Source organism: Pristis pectinata, chromosome 3, assembly GCF_009764475.1.
Source record: "Pristis pectinata isolate sPriPec2 chromosome 3, sPriPec2.1.pri, whole genome shotgun sequence".
In the NCBI taxonomy this organism is placed as follows: Eukaryota; Metazoa; Chordata; class Chondrichthyes; order Rhinopristiformes; family Pristidae; genus Pristis; species Pristis pectinata.
The window spans coordinates 14,518,852-14,537,734 of record NC_067407.1 but is presented as its reverse complement, the minus strand read 5'-3'; the positions used below and the strand labels follow the sequence as shown (position 1 = coordinate 14,537,734).

Here is an 18,883-nt window from a genome sequence, read left to right as displayed (position 1 = left end):
CTTGTGAATTTGGGTAATGCCACCAAATGTTTCCAAGGTCATTAGTTTGGAAATATTGCTCACGGTAAAATAAAGCTTTTTTCATGTTTAGTAGGTCATGTTCATTTCTCTGTAAATATTCTACTGTAATAGTTTGATATTACTTTCCCATGTTGATTTTCACCATCCAACATAAAGTGAAACATTTGTTCCAACATTTTGAACCAACCTATCCTTTTTTGTACTATTTATTTATCTTGTAATTTATAGTAATTTTATGTCTTTGCACTGTACAGCTGCAGCAAAACAACAAATTTCATGACATATAAGTCAGTGATAATAAATCTGATTCTGAACTGTGCCAACCTTCAATACATCAAATGATTTTGTATTTATGCTTTATGCTGTATTTACTTTCTTACATTGTTTTAACAGTATTGATTGGTTTAAATCAAAGATATAAAGGTGTTCAAAAACCTAATGTTTCAGCCCATCATCAACAAGAAATGTAGCATTTGGTTACATTAAAAGTCCAATATTCATCTTTCCTTTTTTCAATAATGAAGGCTTGACAATTTCCAAAACTATTACAAAACTGTGGGAACACTGGAATTATTAGAATATACAGATCTTGATAACTAGTATTGGTAATGGCAAGGAAAAGCTAGTGTTTAATCACGATGCAGTTCTAACTAATCCTTTAAAGCTAATCCAGTAACTAATGAACCATCTAGCTATTTATGAATGCCATTGTGTGACAAGCAACATCTGAAGAATAGATTGGTTCCTCAGCAGTGAGAAAAAGGAAATGCAGTCATTAAACCCTGTGGCTGCTGGTAAAAATAGCATGATATATACAGATTAAATATGAAGATACAGCCAATGTGACATTGGAAAGAAAGAGTTGAAGACTATGTTTACAGATAGACAGGCGGGTACTTGCAATCATTTGCAGAGGTTGAAAAACGAAGCACAAAACTGCTAAAAACAAGAAGGAGAGTGTCATAAAAAATGATCTCAAGAGATGAGAAAAAGTTGCTTAACTCAGAAGGTGGTGAATCTTTGTAATTCTCTACCCTAGGAGGCCGTGGAGGCTCAGCTGCTGAGAGCACACTAGGCAGATAGCGTCTTAGATATGGAAGAAATCAAGTGATATGCTGAATGACAGAGCAGGCATGATGGGCCAAATGGCCTCTTCCTGATTCTATTTCTTACGCTGATGTAAATTTCCTATGTACCCTCTCCAGCACTATCATTCCTTTCCTACCATGTAGTGCTACACTTGGAATCTATTCCAGGGATCTGACCCAGTGACCTTAAAGGCTACAGGTTCCAACTGAACCTGATGTCAAGTGCATCTGAACTAACTGCAGCCTGTGGCCCTAAAATGCCCAAATTCAGGTGCACGTTCAAGCCTGAGTGACCTGGAGCTCATGGTGAAGAGCTTGTTGGGGGCCTGGTAATTTCCATGGATACTGTGCGTCAAAACAAGAAGAGATCCCAGATAAGTCGAGGGGGTTGAGAGCTTCAAGTTCCTGGGAGTGACAGCCCGTCCTGGTCAAATCACATAGATGCCACGGCCAAGAAAGCTCACCAGCGCCTCTACTTCCTCAGGAGGCTAAAGAAATTCAGTTTGTCCCCTTTGACTCTCACCAATGTTTATCAACGCACCATAGAAAGCATCCTATCTGGATGCATCACGGCTTGGTACGGCAACTGCCCTGCCCAGGACTTCAAGAAACTGCAGAGAATTGTGGGCACAGCCCAGTGCATCACGGACACCAGCCTCCCCTTCTTGGACTCTGTCTTTACTTCTCGCTCTCTTGGTGAAGCAGCCAGCATAATCAAAGACCCCACACACCCGGGTCATTCTCTCTTCTCTCCTCTTCCATCAGGTAGAAGATACAAGAGCCTGAGGGCACGTACCACCAGACTTAAGGACAGCTTCTACCCCACTGTGATAAGATCTATTGAATGGTTCCCTTATACGATGAGATGGACTATGACCTCACGATCTACCTTGTTGTGACCTTGCACCTTATTGCACTGCACTTTCTCTGTAGCTGTGACACTTTACTCTGTACTATTATTGTTTTTACCTGTACTACCTCAATGCACTCTGTACTAACCCAATGTAACTGCACTGTGTAATGAATTGACCTGTATGAATGACAAGTTTTTCACTTGTCAATGACAATGACAATGACAATGGCAATGGAAAGACAAGCTTTTCACTGTACCTCGGTACAAGTGACAATAATAAACCAATTCCAATACCAATAGAATTGCCCACAGTACTCTAAATGTGGCCTATCTGGTGCTTTTTTTGAAGATCGTACATAATGTTTCTGTTCTTATATACGATGATTCTGTTAATGATTTATTGCGTCTTCTAACTTACCTTAGTTGCTTTAGAAATCTGAGGTTCTGACAAAACTCTTCTGTCCTTTTCACTTCTTAGCTCTCTACAGACACAATGCATATGGTACATTTCAAACTGAATTCTAATTTTAATCTCTCTACTCTCTGAAACCTTCTGCAGATTACAGCATTCTTCATAACTAACAACCACATAACCATTTTTTTGTAACTTCCCCATACTTTTTAATGATGCTACCATGTCTAACTCAATCACATCGCACAAATCAAGGGTCGAGCACCGGAAACACCCTTCCAGTCACTTAAACATTTTCAGACTATTTCAACGCACACAAAATGCTGGAGGAACTCAGCAGGTCAGGCAGCATCTATGGAAGGAAATAAACAGTCACTGGTTCAGGTTGAGGCCCTTCATCAGGATTGGAAAGGAAAAGGTCAGAAGCCAGAATAAGAAGGTCGGGGAAGGGAGAGGAGCACACGCAGGCAGGGTATAGGTGAGTCCGGGTGAGGGGGGGAAGGTAGGTGGGCAGGGGAGGGGGGATGAAAGAGAGTGATATGAGAAGCTGCAAGATGATAGGTAGAAGAGACAAAGGGCCGAAGAAGAAGGAATCTGATAGGAGAGGACAGTGGTCCATGGAATAATCCATTTATCGCCTCTCAGCTTCTCACATCACTCCGTTTCATCCCCCCTCCCCCACCCACCTACCTTCCCCCTCTCACCTGGACTCACCTATCACCTGCCTGTGTGTGGTCCTCCCCCTCCCTTTTTATTCTGGCTTCTGCCCTCTTCCTTCCCAGTCCTGATGAAGGGTCTCGGCCTGAAACATCGACTGTTTATTTCCCTCCATGGATGCTGCCTGACCTGCTGAGTTCCTCCAGCATGTTGTGTGTGTTGCTCTGGATTCCAGCATCTACAGAACCTCTTGTGTCTGCAGACTGTTTCAGTTTGCTTCCTTCCTGTGGGCCAAATTTGCATAAAACTGTCCAATTTCTCTTTGATATAATGGGCTTCTTCTTTATGGACGAGCCTGTCAAATGGAACCTTTTCTCAGTCCTAGACCTCTTGTGAACCATTAGGCATGACGGTGGTCTAACCTGGCTTTGCAGGCTGAGCCAGCATTTAATTGCCCATCCCCAGCTGTCCTTGAGAAGATAAGATTTCTTTATTAGTCCCATGTACATTGAAACACACAGTGAAATACATCTTTTGCGTAGAGTGCTCTGGAGGCAGCCCGCAAGTGTCACCACGCTTCTGGCGCCAACATAGCGTGCCCACAACTTCCCAACCTGTACGTCTTTTGGAATGTGGGAGGAAACTGGAGCACCCGGAGGAAACCCACGCAGACATGGGGAGAACGTAAAAACTCCTTACAGACAGCAGCCAGAATTGAACCTGAGTCGCTGGCGCTATAATAGCATTACGCTAACCACTACACTACTGTGTCTACAGTGGTGGTGAGCTGCCTTCTTGAACCACTGCAGTCCTTGAAGTGTGGGAATACCCACAATGCTGGTAGGGAGCGAGTTCCAGGATTTTGACCCAGCGACAGTGAAGGAACGGCGATATCTTTCCAAGTAAGGACAGTGTGTGACTTGGAGGGCAACTTCCAGGCGGTGGTGTCCCCCGTGCTTTTGCTGTCCTCGTCCTTCTAACTGGTAGCAGTCGTGGGTTTGGAAGGTGCTGTCTAAGGAGTCATGGTGAGTTGCTGCAGTGCATCCTGTAGATGGTACAAACTGCTGCTACTGTGCATTGGTGGTGGAGTGAGGGCCTCTCAGGGGATAGCGTGTGTCGTGGACGGTGAGAATGCGATTCTCCTCTGAAGTGTTGCATGGTGCATTTAGCGGGTGTTTTCCCTGCTGTGTTGTGTGTGCGTTTCGCAGGTGTTTTGTTTAGCGTTGTTTTGATGTAGTTATGTAGATGCTTAGTTTATTTTCTTCTCTTTCTGTTTTAGTTGTAGTGTTTTGGCACTGGTTGTCCTTTTGTAGTGCTTTATTACCGTTTGTATTAAAAAAAGTGGTGGAGTGAGAGAATGGTTGTGGATGGGGTGCCAATCAAGCGGGCTGCTATGTCCTGCATGGTGTCGAGCTTCTTGAGTGTTGTTGAAGCTGCTCTCATCCAGGCAAGTGGAGAGTGTTCCATCACACTCCTGGCTTGATCCTTGTAGATGGTGGACAGGCTGTGGGGTTAGGAGGGAGTTACTCACTGCAGGATTCCTAGCCTCTGACCTGCTCTTGTAGCCGTGTTGTGTACATGGCTACTGCAGTTCAGTTTCTGATCAATGGTAACCCCCAGGATATTGATAGTGAGGGTTCGGTAATGGTAATGCCATTGAATGTCAGGGGGTGGATTTTCTTTTGTTGGATATTGTCATTGCCCGGAACTTGTGTGGCGTGAATGTTACTTGTCCCCTATCAGCCCAGGCCTGGATATTGTCCAGGTCTTGCTGCATTTGGTTGTGGACTGCTTCATTATCTGAGGAGTCTCAAATGGTGCTGAACATTGTGCAATCATCAGCGAATATCCCTACTTCTAACCTTACGACTGAAGGAAGGTCTTTGATGAAGCAGCTGAAGGGGGTTGGGCCTAGGACACCACCCAGGACAACCTTGTCAAAAACCTTACTAAGATCCATTTCCTTCTCTCCACATGCCAACTGCTCTTAATGAAGCTGTGCCTATGATGGTTCATACTGTCCCTTAGAATTTTCCTCATGCTTTTCTCATCTTCTAGGTTCGGCTGACTAACCCATAATTACTCAGTCAATCTCTTTCTCCCTTTGTGAACAATTCCATCTCCCACTGCTCCGTCCATCCAAACAACTGATCCTTGTACCATTGTATCTTTAGACAACCTACTTCCTTATCTACGACTCCACCATTTTTCATGTCATCTGCAAACTTACGAATCAGAACACCCATATTCACATCCAAGTCATTTGTACATATTTCAAACAACAAAGGTCCCAGCACCAAACCCTGCAGAGCATCACTTGTTACAGACTTCCGGTCTGAAAAGCACCCGTCCATCCTTACTCTCTCTCCTATCACCAAGTCAATTTTGCCAACAACCCTCAGATCCCCTGTGGCTTAATCTTCTGGACCAGCCTCCCATGCAGGGTGTTGTCAATGGCCTTACTCAAGTCCGTGTGAACCACGTTTACTGGTCTGCCATCATCAATTTTCTTTGTTACCTCCTCAAAAAACTCAATCAGATTTGTGAGGCATGATTTTCCCTTCACAAAACCATGCTAAGTTGTTTTAATCTGTCCACGCATTTTGAACATAAATCTTGTCCCTCAGAATTTTTTCCAACTACTTCCCTACCACTGATGTAAGGCTCACCGGCCTGTAGTTTTCAGGTTTGTCCCTACAGCCCTTTTTCAACAAGGGGAGAACATTAGCTATCCTTTAATCTTCTGGTATCACAAATGTGGCTAATGAAGTTGCAATCTCCTCCCTTGCTTCCCTTAGCATCCTGGGATAGATCCCATCAGGCCCTGGGGATTTATCCACCTAATGTGCACCAGTATTTCTAACACTTCCTCCTTTCTGATGCAGATGTGCTCCAGAACATCATCGTACTTCTCCCTTAACTCTCCCGCTTCCACATCCTTCTTCCTGGTGAATACTGATGAGAAATATACATTGAGGGACTCGGTATCCCCTGGCTCCACACATAGATTACCACTTTGGTACTTGAGGTGACCTACTCCTTCCTTAGCTACCCTCTTCTAATATTAGAGGATTCTCCTTAATCCTACTTGCCAAAGTCATTTTGTGGCCCTTTTTTCCCTCCTGATTCTTTATTAAGTCCTCTCCTATAGCCCCTATAAAGCTCAAAGAACTTGTTTGCTAACAATTTCTTATACCTGGCATATGCTTCCTTCTTTTCCCTGCTCAAACCTTCAATATCCTTCGTTAACCAAGGTTCCTTAAACTTACCATCTTTGCTTCTTACCCTTACAGTGACATGCAAACTCTGAATTCTTACTATTTTGCTTTAAAACACCTCTGACTTATCGGATACTGTTTATCCCTCTAGCAGCTGCTGCCAGTCTACTACCACCAGGTCCTGGGATAGATCCCATCAGGCCCTGGGGATTTATCCACTCTAATATGTGCCATATTTGTAACACTTCCTCCCTCCTGATACAGACATGCATTAGAATGTCTTACACTATTGAAATCTGCCTTCCCCCAGTTTAGGGCCTTATCTCGAGGACCAACCTTATCTTTTTCCATGACTAGAAGCTTATCCAACTATGGTCACTGTTCCTAAAGAGTTCCTCTACAGACACTTCTGTCACTTCAGCCTCATTCCCATTCTAAAACAAGGTCAAGTGCAGCCCCCTCCCTAGTAGGACTCTTGACATATTGTGTCAAGAAACCCTCTTGGAATCATTTTATGAAATCCACCCCATCTAAGTGTTTTGCAATCCCAGTCAATATTGGAAAAGTTAAAATCCCCCACTACTACAACCCTATCGCTTTATATCCTTCTGTGATCTGCCTACATATCTGTCCTAATTTCTGCTATTTGGAGACCTATATCATAACCCTACCAAAGTAATATTGATAATTGATATTGTCTTAATATCTCTTCTCTCAGTCAATATTTAAACCTGTCCTTAAATAAAACATCTGTATTATTCTCCTCTTTTAAGAGGGCAACAAAATGTCTATTAAGAACAAAAACCAAGAATTTTAGCCTTCACACCTGGGTTAGCATTTTGTTCTTTAATAAACCCTTCCCTTTCCTTAGCTATTCAGTTGTTTATTATGTAATTTATAAAGTATCTTGGAACTTTCCTCCATTTCACTCACATTTTTTCATTGCTACTTTAATTCCTTTTCTTCTTCAGCCCCATGTGGTTGATGGGAGTTGGAATGGAAATGCTTCTTATGGACACAATGAAGTTGGTAAGCAATGGGTTAAAAAATTGGTGCTAGGCTGGGTGGAAACAGGAAAAAGGTTGGATTGGGAGGAAGTAACAACAGCAGCTTAAAAAAGGCTTGATATTGGAGACAAATGTCTTCTTGAGAACTGCTGTGGAGATGAAGATGGCTGGATGGGAAAGTAGGGTTTAAGAAAGTGGTCATCGAAAGGACTAATGCCAGAAAGAGTGACTTGGATGGGGGACAGCTATCAACCTCTTGACAACATGAATGACAAAATGTCTCATTCACTCCCACACGTTTTTGACATGATTGCAAGTATTGATTGCAAGCACGATAGGACAAGAATATTTCCTGTAAAGTTTTTGCGTAAGTTCCCCAGCAGCTGGACTAAGCCTGGTTACATTGTGGGATTATTTTTAAAATAGTGTTGCCATCTAAAAGCTGTTCAGGTCAGGTTTATGGATAAATTATCAAAAAAAAACATCTTTTGGATCAAAGTGGAATCCAAAATACATAGTGCCAAGTACAATTTAGTTTGACTTGATGTGCTATGTCAGCAATGGATAAATCAAGCTTACACTGGTACAATATATGGAAAGACTGTTTCATTTTAAGAGGAGTAAGAATACTAACTCCTTGTAAAGTATTTCCTCTCAAGTTCTAAATAAAAAAAAATCAGGAGGACTTGGTAGAAAAGTTTAATTGATCAACTATTTCCAGACCTCTAGAACTGAAGTCTCCACTAGCTCAGCCATAATATTTCTAAAAGCAAGTTATATAAATTGTTTAAATGTCCTTAATTATTTAGCTTGCTACAAAGAAAGTCTTTTGAATTGGTGTGAGACAATTTAATTCTACATGGTATTTGGGAGCAATTTTACAATGAAAATCATGGAGTTACATAGCAAAGGAGCCGTCTCTTTGATCCATGGTGCCTGTGGACCTTTTTGATAGAGGTGTCCAATTAGTGCTGCTCTCCCGGTCTTTTCCTGTGAATTCATATAACCCCTCTTATCTCTCACCCCCAACAATGAATTATTTGTTTATTTGCAATCCACTTAATGCCCTAAGAATGCAATGCTAAAGAGTGATGTTAATGATAAAAATGAAGGAGGATTTGTTCTGTGGTACACCATCCAACCTGCTCCGTCATTCAATCATGGCTGATTTTTTTTTCTTAATTCCATTCTCCCGTCTTCTCCCTGAAACCCTTAATCCACTTACCAATGAAGAACCTATCAATCTCTGCCTTAAGTACACCCAATGACTCAAGTACTCCACAGCCCTCCATGGCAATGAATTTCACAGATTCACTACCCTCTGACTGAAGAAATTTCTCCTCATCTCAGTTCTAAAGGGATGTCTTTTTATTCTGAGGTTATGCCCTCGGATCCTAGACTCTCCTGCTAATGGAGACATCGTCTCCACGTCCACTCTATCCAGGCCCTTCCGTAAGCCACTCCATCTTGTGCAAGGGCTGCAGAGTAGAGGCCTTCAGTACAATGCCTCCCACAGTTTGCTGCAGCAGCTAAGTGTGGACAGTTGATTAGATCAGTTCTGAACATCAGCAGTGAATCAGATCCAATACCAATCAACACTTAAAGAAAAAACAGAAAGTGCCAGAGACAACCAGGCATCGAGATGAGAGAGAGAGAGAGAGAGGATGAGAGAGAGAGAGAGAGGATGAGAGATGTTATGGACTCAGTGAAAGTCCCTTTAAGATAGAGAGTGTGTGTGTATGTGTGTGTGGGGCGTGCTTACGTCAATAGAAGATAAAGGACGTAATGACGTTGTTGAAGAAGTAAGAAGAAGAAGGAGAGAGAGAGAGAAGGGAGAGAGACACCAGCCTGCTTGTTTTCTCTATCGATGGATGAGAAACAATAACTGTGTTTGCCACTGAAATCCATGTATGGAAGTTGGAAGTAATCCGGTGGAGTTCACTTTGTTGCTGACCTGTAGAAGGAAACAGGTATTTGTATGTGGACGACCACGGTTCGGATGCTTTTCGGGGTGAGGAAGTCACTACCGAGTAAACACTGGAGTGTCGTTTGGGTTCCATCGTGGAACATTTGGATTTCGTATGTACTCTCTCTATGTTTTTCTACATCTACATCTTATCTTCAGACAACGGTGGTTGTTGAAGAAGCCCTTGCTCATGTTTCACCTTATGGCTTGCGGAACTGAACTTTAAGAACCATTCAGGAACTGGGAGTTTTGGACTTTGTCACACACACACACACGAAGAGTTTAGTTTTGGGGTTAACGTTCGAGGTTTAACATTCTTGAATTCTAACATACTAACATTTTTACTTTTATTTTACGTATTATCATAAGTAGTGATTAATAAAATAGTTTTTAACACTAAATCATGCTCAGTGTGTTTCTTTTGTTGCTGGTTCGTGACAAAATTGGGGGCTCGTCCGGGATCGTTCCCAAGGTTAACGAGTGTCGTCTGGGATCGTTTCCCAGATTGACAAGATTTGTTCGGGGTTCAATCCAAAGATTTTTGAGGGAGGTCTGATAAATTCTTTTTAATTGGCTTGTGTGTGTGGAAACCAGCAGCAATGGATATTAAGGCATTTTTGGAGTCACCAACCCAAAAGGGATTGGAGGTGGCGAAAAAGGATGATTTGATAAAGATTGCTACAAGGCTAACCCTTACAGAAGTAAAGCAGTCTATGAGAAAGGCAGATATTCAGAGATTGATAGCTGGCCATTATGTGGAAAAGAAGGTGTTTGAGAAGGAAGTGTTAAAACAGTTTCCTGGCAGTGAAATAGCAATTTCTGAGGCACAGGTGCAGCTGGCAAAGATAGAGGCTGAACGAGAGCAAACCCAGTTAAAGATAGAAGCTGAACGAGAACAAACCCAGTTAAAGATAGAAGCTGAACGAGAACAAAAGAAATTAGAGGCCGAACAAAAGATAACTCAGATGAAGTTAGAGGCTGAACGGGAACGAGAGATAACTCGGATGAAGTTAGAGGCTGAACGGGAACGGGAACTAATTCGGTTAAAGTTTGAGGCAGAGGAGAAGGAAAAACAGAGGCAGCATGAGTTACAAATGAAGCGTAGGAGTTCGGAATCTGATTCTGATGATGGTTTTTCAGCCAGCAGGGAGGTTCGATTAGTCCCTCCGTTTGAAGAAGATCAGGTTGATCAGTATTTCCAACATTTTGAAAAGGTTGCTGTGAGTTCAAACTGGCCAAGGAAAGGATGGGCTCTTATGGTACAGAGTGTGATTAAAGGTAAAGCTCAAAAAGCTTATTCTGCTTTGTCTGTTGAGGATGCAGCTGATTATACCAAGGTAAAACAAGCTATTTTGAAGGCCTATGAATTGGTCCCTGAGGCTTATAGACAAAAATTCAGAGACTTGAGGAAATCTGCAGATCAGACTTATATGGAATTTGCCAATGGAAAGAGAATATGTTTTGAACGATGGTGCCTGGCTAAAAATGTAGATGGGGATTACGATAAATTGACAGAATTGATACTGGTGGAAGACTTTAAAAGATGTGTTCCAGCTGAATTAACAACATATTTAAATGAAAAGGCAGTGGAAACTTTACAAGAAACTGCTAGGTTGGCAGATGATTATGCTTTAACCCATAAATCCAAATGGGGACAACCTAAAACCTTTCAAAAGAGTTACAAAGACAATCCAGGTAAACCGGAGATTAAATTGGGAGGTAATCAAAAAGGAAAGGATGAAAAGAAGCCAGGGCTGGAGAAACCTGTTGAACGTACTTGTTATTACTGTAGGAAACCTGGCCACGTGATATCTAATTGTGCCCTTTTGAAGAAAAAGAAGGAAGCTGGGCCCAATGCTTGCTTTCAGGCAATTAAAAATCAAAAAGGTTCAGGAGATGCTGTTAAAGATCAGTCCTTGCAAGAGGGAAAAGCGGAAAAGTTGGAGAAGGTGAGAAAAGAATTCCGTTCGTATGTATCAGAGGGTTTTGTTTCACTGAATGATGAGTCACCCCAGGTGCCAGTGAAAATTCTTAGAGATACTGGGGCTAGTCAATCTCTCTTGCTGGACAGTGTTTTAAATTTTGGTGAAGAAAGTGACACTGGTGAAGTAAATCTAGTACGAGGCGTTACAGGTGAGACCATGTCTGTCCCTTTTCACAGGGTGATTTTAAAGTCAAAGTTCGTAGAAGGACCAGTCGAGATAGGGATAAGACCTAGTTTGCCAGTGGAAGGAGTTTCTTTGTTATTGGGAAATGACCTTGCAAATGGAGAAAGTGATCCTGTGGTACGGTTAACAACCAAACCAAGGATTGATGAGTCTGAGGATGATCCAGATGTTTACCCATCATGTGCGGTGACTCGAGCTAGAGCTAGAGAATTAGCCAAGACAGACAGTCCGGTGCAGTCTGATGTGGTTCCTTGTGACAGTCCTAAACAGGAAGAAAATTTTGATGCCTTATCTGAGACTTTTCTGTCTTCACTGGAGGATCAACATCCTTATAGTGAGCCTGAATTTAAAGATTTGTCTTTGTCGAGGAAGGATTTTATGGTGGAACAGACAAAGGACCCTGAGTTGACAGAATTGAAAGAAAAAGCTCTCTCATGTGAGGAGATTGAAAAGGTGCCAACTGGATACTATGTCAAAAATGGAGTGTTAATGAGGAAATGGAGACCTCCTCATGTTCCTGTTACTGAGGAATGGGAAGTTATTCATCAGGTTGTTGTTCCAAAAGTTTATAGGGATGAGATTTTAAACCTGGCCCATAGTATGCCTTTGGGTGGTCATTTTGGTGTGAATAAAACTGTAGGGAAGATCTTGAAACAATTCTATTGGCCTGGTTTGAGAAAAGATGTGGTGATGTTTTGTCGAACCTGCCACACATGTCAGATGGTAGGTAAACCAAATCAAAAACCCCCTGTGGCTCCTTTGAAACCAATTCCTGCTTTTGGTGAGCCCTTTTCGAAGGTGATTGTGGACTGTGTTGGCCCCTTACCAAAGTCTAAGACTGGAAATCAGTATTTGTTAACCATCATGTGTGCCACTTCTAGATTTCCAGAGGCAATACCCCTTAGAAATATTAAGGCCAAGACGGTGTCAAAGGCTCTTGTAAAATTTTTTACCTTGTTTGGTTTGCCAAAAGAAATCCAATCTGATCAAGGTAGTAATTTTATGTCAAAAATTTTTCAACAAATAGTCTATGAGCTGGGAGCAAAGCAGATTGTATCATCTGCATATCACCCAGAATCTCAAGGAGCTCTGGAGAGATTTCATTCTACTCTCAAAAATATGCTGAAGACTTATTGCTTTGAAAACACCAAGGATTGGGACGAAGGTATCCATTTACTTTTGTTTGCCGTTAGAGAATCGATCCAGGAGTCAATCGGATTTAGTCCTTTTGAGCTTGTGTTTGGACATAGGGTGAGAGGACCTTTGGAGTTGTTAAGAGAGCAATGGGTTAATGAGGAAGTTCACTTGAGTCTGTTGGACTATGTCCAAAAATTTAAAACTCGGTTGGAGAGAGTCTGCCAGCTAGCGAGAGAGAATCTGAAAACAAGCCAGATAAGAATGAAGACATATTTTGATAGACGTGCTCGGCCTAGGACATTCGCAGTGGGGCAAAAGGTGTTGGTATTTTTCCCTAGCCAAAATAATCCCTTGCAAGCTCGTTTTTCTGGACCCTATGTTATTGAATCTCGAGTGACTGATCTAACATATATAATCAAAACACCAGATAGACGCAAGAAAACACAACTCTGTCACGTAAACATGCTAAAACCTTATTATGAGAGGGATTCAGTTGTGGCCTTGGTGGATGGTGTAAAGGTTGTTTCTAGAATGCCTGATGTTGATGTTGAGGAAGGCCAATTTAGACCAAATATTGTTCCATCGAAACTGAAAAACCAAAAAAATCATGGAGAACCTTGAAACGAAGTTGGACCATTTACAAGTTTCACAAAAACAACAGATGAGAGAATTAATTTTAAAATTTAAAAATCTGTTCCCAGATGTTCCAAACAGAACATCGATAATTACCCATGATGTTGATGTTGGGGATGCAAAACCAATCAAACAACACCCATATCGAATGAATGTGGAAAAAAGTAAACTTGTTGATCAGGAAATAAAATACATGTTGGAAAATGATATTATTAGACATTCTACTTCAAATTGGAGTTCGCCCTGTGTTATTGTACCTAAACCTGATGGAACTGTTAGATTTTGCACAGATTACAGGAAAGTGAATGCTGTAACAAAGTCAGATGCTTACCCTATTCCTAGAGTGGATGATTGCATAGACAGAGTGGGAAAGGCAAAATTTCTTACAAAGATTGACCTATTAAAAGGGTACTGGTGTGTTCCATTAACAGATAGAGGAAGGGAGATTTCAGCCTTTGTAACCCCTTCTGGATTGTATGAATACAATGTTTTGCCATTTGGAATGAAAAATGCTCCGGCAACATTTCAAAGAATGATTAATTCAGTGATTCATGGGTTAAACCATACAGATGCCTACATTGACGACTTAGTGACTGGGAATGATACATGGGAGGATCACATCTCTGCGTTAGAAAGGTTGTTTGAAAGACTTTCCAAGGCTAACCTTACAGTTAACTTGGCTAAAAGTGAATTTGGCCATGCCACTGTGACGTATCTTGGTTATGTTGTAGGTCAAGGCAAGCAAGCTCCTGTTCAGGCAAAAGTTCAAGCAATATCTGAGTTCCCTATTCCCACAGGTACGAGGACTGTTAGAAGATTTTTGGGAATGGTTGGATATTACCGAAAATTTTGTAAAAATTTTGCTGATATTGCTCTTCCCCTAACTAATCTTCTGAAGAAGGGAGTAAAGTTTGTTTGGACAGATTCTTGTCAAGAAGCATTTAAGAAGCTGAAAGCCATTTTATGCTACCATCCTGTGCTCAGAACACCTGACTTTGAAAAGCCATTTTCATTAGCAGTAGATGCCAGTGATGAAGCTGCAGGAGCTGTGTTGTTGCAGAAGGGTGACCTTGATGATATTGACCATCCTGTAGCTTACTTTTCAAAGAAATTTAATGAGCATCAAAAGAATTATTCCACCATAGAGAAAGAATTACTGTCGCTTGTTTTAGCCTTGCAACATTTCAGTGTATATGTTTGCACCGCTCAGAAACCATTGACTGTGTATACAGATCATAACCCATTGGTGTTTCTGAGCCGAGTCAAAAACAAGAACAGAAGGCTGTTAAACTGGAGTTTAATTTTGCAAGAGTTTGATCTCATGATAACTCACATTAAAGGCAAAGATAATGTGATTGCTGATTGTCTTTCCCGATGTTAAATGGGAAACATGTATCTGTACTAATCTGATAGTCTGTAGTTGTGTAGCATGATAATTATTAACATTACTAACTCTATGCGCGGTTAAAATTTTCTTGGGAAAATTTTTTTTTTAGGTGGGAGGTGTTATGGACTCAGTGAAAGTCCCTTTAAGATAGAGAGTGTGTGTGTATGTGTGTGTGGGGCGTGCTTACGTCAATAGAAGATAAAGGACGTAATGACGTTGTTGAAGAAGTAAGAAGAAGAAGGAGAGAGAGAGAGAAGGGAGAGAGACACCAGCCTGCTTGTTTTCTCTATCGATGGATGAGAAACAATAACTGTGTTTGCCACTGAAATCCATGTATGGAAGTTGGAAGTAATCCGGTGGAGTTCACTTTGTTGCTGACCTGTAGAAGGAAACAGGTATTTGTATGTGGACGACCACGGTTCGGATGCTTTTCGGGGTGAGGAAGTCACTACCGAGTAAACACTGGAGTGTCGTTTGGGTTCCATCGTGGAACATTTGGATTTCGTATGTACTCTCTCTATGTTTTTCTACATCTACATCTTATCTTCAGACAACGGTGGTTGTTGAAGAAGCCCTTGCTCATGTTTCACCTTATGGCTTGCGGAACTGAACTTTAAGAACCATTCAGGAACTGGGAGTTTTGGACTTTGTCACACACACACACACGAAGAGTTTAGTTTTGGGGTTAACGTTCGAGGTTTAACATTCTTGAATTCTAACATACTAACATTTTTACTTTTATTTTACGTATTATCATAAGTAGTGATTAATAAAATAGTTTTTAACACTAAATCATGCTCAGTGTGTTTCTTTTGTTGCTGGTTCGTGACAGAGAGAGAGGATGAGAGAGAGAGAGAGAGAGAGAGAGAGAGAGAGAGAGAGAGAAAACACACTAAAGGACATTGCAGTTGCTTTTCCTGTTCACATGCCCTCTAGATCTTCAGAAGAGGGCAGAACACAAAAACAACAGTCAAATCCACACAGACTCCATAAGAAGTCTGTAGGCAGTCTTTTCATTCACAGTCAAGAACAAAATCTGAACTGATATATAAAGAATAAGGGAGTCATGGTAGGACAAAGAAGCTGTAGGGTTCCTACACAATACCAGTGTTCCTGCATAATGCACACTTAAATATTAGTCTTTAGGATAAAATTCCAGTGTGCCACTGATGTATAAATATTTACATTGATATAAATACTCTTTGTAAGGACTTGAATGCAGTCTCTGAAATGCCTGCACTTTGAGGAAGCCTGCAATGCAAGCAGATGCTCAGGGCTGCTCTGCCATCTCCTGTGGCTCAATGTCTCCATTCCTTGAGTACGAGTATGTGAAGAAAATCCCATTTAGATGTTTATTTAACTTCTACTGACTGTGTGCAGTTCTGATCGCCACAGTACAGGAAGGATGTGATGGCACTGGAAAGGGCGCAGAGGAGATTCACCAGCATGTTGCCTGGATTGGAAGACTTTAGTAATGGGAAGAGAATGGATAAGCTTGCTCATAGTATACAAGACTATGAGAAGCATAGATAAGGTAAATATTCAAAATCTTTCTCCCTGTGGTAGGGGTTTAAACAAAAATAAGAGGGCATATTAGGATGAGAGGAAAAAGCTTTAAAGGGGATTTAAGAGGATTTTTTTAAAACACAGAATGGTTTATATCCGGAATGTTCTGCCAGAGGGGATGGTGGAATCAGATATAGTTACTACTTTTAAGAGTCATTTAGACAGACATTTATATGGGCAAGGCATAAAAGGATACAGTCCTAATGTGGGCAAATGGGGTTAGTGTAGCTGGGTAAAAAATGTTAGCATGAAAGTGGTAGGACAAAGGGTCTGTTTCTGTGCTGTACGACTGTCTGACTTCTTAGAAATCAGCTAGTTATACAATTCACTGAAGCTGTATTTAAGTATGAGCTAAAGCATGGTTTACCTTACAAAGAAAGTCAACAAATTTATTTTCAAGGCTGCTTACAATTTATTTTTGTGGCTGCTAATATAGCTAAGTAACTTACATAATAGCAGTTGTGTTGTAAGTAACTGTCATCAGTTTTTCTCACTTTTGAGGTATATATTTAAAAGTTTATCATCCAGAATTGAGAAACCACACTAAAACTGGAAACAGAAAAAAAAAGTATAGAACCTTAACATTTCTGAGCAGCCATTTGTATCTCTTACCTATTACCCATCAGTTTGTTGGTGTTATTTTTCTCACCAAGATTTTCATTAAAACACATCACACAAATAGCAGACAAGGAATACTGTATATTTATTTAGGTATTGCAATCCAACAATATTTAAATTATTTTTGTTGAATAAGGTAGCTTAAATAAAACCAGTCAACTTCTGGACTTTGAAAATACATTGCATCATTTATCTTTAGGGAGAGATAAATCTGGTTGATTGTATCATTTGGACGACATCTTGCGCTCCACTGAAACAAATGAAAAAAAATCAAATGTGACCAATCTTCTTGGTGACTAGAGTAAAATCAAGAAGATCAACTAAATTTTATTTAGCTGAATATGCAAGCAAATTTATTACGCTGGTGGCCAAATTCACTCCAAAATCTGTCAAAAGCTAATGTATTGTCACATAAACACACTAAAATTGACAACATTTAGCAGTCTTAAGAAAAATGGTTTTAGCATAGGAGATCCTGAAAATAGGTCTATACTACAATGGTAAATAGGAATAACAGAGAATTTGAAATATTGGGGGTCAGCTTCAAGAAGGTTAAACTACACTGAATTGACTACTTTTAAGACTTGCCCAACAATGCTTTACTGGATCATACAAAAGTGATCAAAGATAATAAAAGATGCACTGAATTATTGCCTGAAGAGAGATTTATTTAAGATTTTAAATTGAAATTTTGAAATATTGTGGGTGGTAATTTTATTTTACAGGCAGGGAGGAAGCAAAAAATGAAAATGCTAAGAAAAATAGATCAGTTGCAATAAAATTCATATGGTACACGGCATTTTTTTAACATTATACTCCACATGTGAAAAGAGAAAATCTAGCTTAGCAATGAGAAGAGTCAACATGCCTAATTGTTTTTCACCTTTCACACCATATTTCTTGCTTCCTAGCTCTTCCCATATCTTAGCGTCAAAACAATGAGTCAAACAAGTCAAAAACTGGCCATGATTTAAGCTCAAGTTAATTTGAGGTTGTAATGGCACTACTATGAATTTTCCCTCCAACTTTTCCAAAGGTGGAGGAAGTGCATAATAAAGTGTGAGTATTATTTATGAGCAAAAGTTTGAATGGAATGAAGTTTGGCATGAGAAAGATTTCTAAAGCAGTGAAAGGTAATTTATCCCTCACCCAGATCCTGCAAATGCAAGATCCTACCTCAGACATATAGAGGGACAAAAGGTCAACACAGAGGCACAGGGACCTGGGTTTGATCCTGACTGCATGCGTATGTAGGCATCAAATCTGCATCTTCTCCCTGAGACCATGTGGGCTTCTCCTAGTTTCTTCTAACATCCCAAAGATGAGCTGGTAGCTTATTTGTTTACTGTAAATTACCCCTTTGTGTAAGTGAGTAGCAAAAGAATCAAAGCAGAATTGATAGACATGTGTCATAGAGTTGTACAGCATGGAAACAGGCCCTTCAGCCCAACTGGTCCATGCCGACCAAGATCCCCCATCCAAGCTGGTCCCATTTGCCAGCATTTAGCCCATAACCTTCTAAACCTTTCCAATCCATGTACCTGTCCAACTGTCTTTTAAAAGTTGTTATTGTACCTGCCTCAACCATTTCCTCCGGCAGCTGATTCCACATAGATGCCATCCTTTGTGTAAAAAAGTTGCCCCTCAAGTTTCTCTTAAATCTTTCCTCTCTCAGCTTAAACCTATGCCCTCTAGTTCTTGATAGCCCAGCTCTGGGAAGAAGACTGAGTGCATTCACCCTATCTATGTCCCTCATTATTTTATACACCTCTATAAGATCACTTCTCAGTCTCCTACACTCTAGGGGAATAGAGTCCTAGCTTGTCCAACCTCTCCCTATAACTCAGTCCCTTAAGTCCTGGCAGCATCCTTGTAAATCTTTTCTGCACTCCTTCCAGTTTAATAACATCTTTTCTACAGCAGAGCGAACAAAACTGAACACAATACTCCAAGTGCGGTCTCACCAATGTCCTGTACAACCGCACCATGACCTCCCAACTTTTATACTCAGTGCCCTGACTTATGAAGGCCAGCGTGCCAAAAGCCTTCTTCACCACCCTGTGACTCCACTTTCAGTGAACCATGTACATGTACTCCAAGGTCCCTTTGTTCTACAACATTCCCCAGGGCCCTACCATTCATTGTGAAAGTC

General features: G+C 40.9%; 1 protein-coding gene across 1 annotated transcript in view; it reads right to left on the bottom strand.

The window, feature by feature from the left end:
* Window positions 1–16,797: 16,797 nt before the first annotated feature.
* rpap2 (RNA polymerase II associated protein 2) overlaps window positions 16,798–18,883 on the bottom strand; it is an 86,495-nt gene continuing 84,409 nt past the window's right edge. Inside the window, exon 12 of the mRNA XM_052012864.1 lies at window positions 16,798–16,981. The gene's annotated coding sequence lies outside the window, so the exon portion shown is untranslated. The remainder of the gene's footprint in view (window positions 16,982–18,883) is intronic.